The following is a 3,658-nucleotide window of genomic DNA, read 5'->3' as shown; positions in this document are numbered from 1 at the left end:
ACACTAGAACTCCAGTCAGGAACTTCAATCAAGCATCTCCTGCCAAACAGAGACTGTCTAATCTACTTAAGATTTTGTTACACTAACATTTTTCTTCTCACAGGTCCCCATGAGATTGTCATCGTCCCATCTCAGCAGGAAGTAGTTTTGAGATTTCCACGCCCCCTCCCTACTATTGATATTATAGGATAGTTTACACCTGTTGGTGTTAGTTTTCAATTATTTTAGAGTTGGGATTGGAAGGAGGTGTTCAGACTTGGGTGCTTCTTTCAGATAAGTTTAAGTTTAGATGGGATAGATGTTTGATACATTTTGTTCATTGACACAAGTTGTTTTGTTTTAAGTTTAAATATCCTTTTTTAGACTAAAAGGGGAATCATAGGGTGAAATTTGGTACTCTGCCATTAGCCATGTGGCACATCAGGGTTGCTTGTTTTTCTCTTGTGAGTAATTTCTACAATAAATACTGACTTATACTTTCAATAAGTGTGCCATTTATCGTCGCAGCATAATAAACGGGGCCCTGGGCTGGCGGCTAGCCAGCGGCTCCCTCCCTAGCATGAGCACTGTGGCAGAGGGCAGTGCGGAGGCCCCAGAAGCCGTGAAGCCAAGCAGCAGCATCTGCCTGCCAAGCAATGCCAACTGAATTTGCCTCTGTAAAGCTGAGAAGAGATTGCTCGAGGACCTCCCTGCAATGGTACACCCGAACCCAGAACAAGATGAGAAGACCCAGCTTATTATTCAAAGTCATTCTCAAGTGTACATCGGTTGTGTTTGCAGTGTGGCTTCTGTACATCCTCAAGGTAAATTACACTGCTGAGGAATGTTACATGAAAAGAATACATTATGTGAACCCTGACTGCATAAAGAAGGCTCAGAGATATGCTCAACAAAGTCCTACAGAAGGAATGCCGGCCCAAGTTTGCAAAGAAAGCCACGGCTCAGTTACTTGAGCACAGGTACAGCATGAACTTGGAGCCCTTTGTGCAGGAGGTCCCCAGGACCAGTGAAGCTGAACTCAAATATGACCCCCCTTTTGGATTCCGGAACTACTCCAGTAAAGTCCAGAGCCTCTTGGATTTGCTACCTGAGCGTGAATTTCCTGAACACTTGAGAGCCAAGCACTGCAGGTGCTGCATGGTTGTTGGGAATGGAGGCAGGCCACGCCCTCAACCAGTTTGATGTGCACCAATTGAGAGTTATTCTGAACATGCTAGGAATAAAACTACCATGAGAATGACTTCCCCAGAGGGTGTGCCGCTGCCAAACCTGTTAGCCTGAATGTGGGCAAGACGTTCTGCTGCTCAGTCTTTTATTCCTTCCTCTGTACATGCTCCTAGCCATGCCCAAAAGTGAGCCTGGCTAGTGACATAGTTCACCGCCTAAGTCCGTATATGTCTTTAGTCATGCCTAAAGTGGGTGTGGTTAGCGGTGTGGTAAACTGCCCTTTTATTACCTCATCTATATGCACCTCCAATAAGCCACATGGCTAATGGTGGTGTACCAAATTTCACCCTACAACATTGCGTTAAAAACCACTAAAATAAATCTTTAACAAAAAGAGAGTAGGTTTCTAATTTGTGTGTACCTCAGGGGATTAGTATAACATTAACCTAAACACAGATATTTTTATATTTTTAATTCATATTTACTTAACCTTATGAAAATGTGAAACTTGTCTTCTATTATTTTAAAGTTAACATTATCATTATTACAAAGTAGCTCATCCTCCCATAGTATTTGTTTTAAGATACATATGAGCTTATATTCTAGATTTTGACTATTCATAAATACACATGCTACACACATATTCTGATTCAAATTACATATAGTCCTAATATGAAGAGACATTTTTCTGGAATTAGAAAATTAGGAAAACAGGATCTTTTTGGAAATAATTGAAGAAATAATAAAGATTGCAAATATTCTGTAGTAGAATAACATGCAGAGTGTAATAAACTACCAAATATTGAGTTATGCCTCCACTTCAGTGAATTAAATTTTTGTTTCTCTAACTAGGTCTGGTTTTGTTGGCATGTATGCTATTTCGTTAAGAAATAAAACTTCACAATTTAATAAATTTAGTAGGAACCTGTCAAAAATATCCCAAGGAATGAATTATACATTTTAATTTCATTAACAGATTAAAGAATACTTCAAAAGCACCAATTGCAACATTTTTTCTTTACCATAGAGTTGTAGTTGTGAAAGGAAATAATCCAAATGGATTTTAAATATGTTTCAATACAATAAAAATATTTTTCAGAATTTATAGGTTATAATTTAATTCTTAGAGTTTTTCGTTTTCACTATAAATGGAAGAGTTTATTATTTATGAAATATAAACAAATGGTGCATGTATTATTTATGAGCATTTGATAGATTCAGCTATGTCGAAAATTGAGTAGTGACATTGCATTACCACAGTAAGATGCATTTCTAATTATTAAGCAAATAATTAGAACAAAATAAACTATTTGGATCAAATGATTCAGAAGCATATATGAATAATTTCTAATTCATGCTGGAAAGATTATCTTTATTCATTGACACGGAAATACTTAAGGAACCATCTAGAACATGAAAAATTAGTAACTCTTCTTTTATAGTGTCCACTTTTGCTTACATATTGTTGCAGATTTTTCATTTCCTTTTGAGACCTTTTTTTGCAATATGTTATAATTTACAAATAACTTTAGCAATAGTTTCACTCTTAAATTCATGTTAAGGTTTTTATTTAAAACCTTGTTTTATAGAAAAGTGTGCTAAATTATTTTACAGCAACATTTATCAGGGTCAATAATCCAAATCCATGTTTAATAATAATTATTATCATTGGATAGGGAATTAGGAATGCAGGGCATCATTGTATAACCTCCAAACATTTCATATATATGCCATTGAGCTTTCTCATGAGAAAATTCATTGTCATTTTCAGAACCTTCAAAAAACTTCAAAGATTTTTCTCATTTCAAATATTTTGGGAATTCTTTTTAAAAGTTCTTTAGATCAATATTATATATGGGACAACTAAATTAAAGTATACTTTTCTTTCTAGCTTGTTATTTTTGGATTAATTTCTAGTTTTGTCTTTTTACAATTAGCTGAAGATACCAATTAATAATGTTGTTTCTCAGTTATATTAACTGGTGAAACCCACAGAAGCAGCTGAACGGAACAAGGGAGAGTCCTTGGACCATAGACTGGTGACTAAGAGGCCAGCATGGGACTGATCTAAACCATCTGAATGTGGTTGTCAGTGAGGAGACATTGGCAATCTATTGGGCCTTAAACACTACTATTTAGCCCTGGCATACAAATGGACTTTGGGAGCCCATTCCACATGGAGGGATGCTGCCTCCACCTGGACACAAAGGGGAGGGCTTAGGTCCTGCCCAGGATAATATGACAGATTTTGAAGATTCGCCATGGGGGGCCTCACCATCCCTGGTGAACGGAGGAGGAATGGGGTGGGGAAGAGGAGGGGAGGGTGGGAGATCTTGACATTTCCAGCAAGCTTCTTTATAATTTAAATAAAATTAAAATATAGGTAAAATCCCTTTATTTGAGTATGTAACTTTTCTTTAATGTAATTTCATATTTTATTTTCAGTTTTATTTATATCAATAAAAATCCTAGCATAATATTTGTAATTTTA

General features: G+C 36.4%; 1 pseudogene; it reads left to right on the top strand.

Annotated features, from left to right (window-relative positions):
• Nucleotides 1–602: 602 nt before the first annotated feature.
• Nucleotides 603–1,281, top strand: LOC101833633 (annotated as a pseudogene).
• The last annotated feature ends 2,377 nt before the right edge of the window (nt 1,282–3,658 follow it).

This window comes from Mesocricetus auratus, unplaced genomic scaffold (assembly GCF_017639785.1).
Source record: "Mesocricetus auratus isolate SY011 unplaced genomic scaffold, BCM_Maur_2.0 Super-Scaffold_100015, whole genome shotgun sequence".
NCBI classification, from domain to species: Eukaryota; Metazoa; Chordata; class Mammalia; order Rodentia; family Cricetidae; genus Mesocricetus; species Mesocricetus auratus.
Note: the sequence above shows the minus strand (reverse complement) of the source record. Positions and strands in the feature narration are given on the sequence as shown.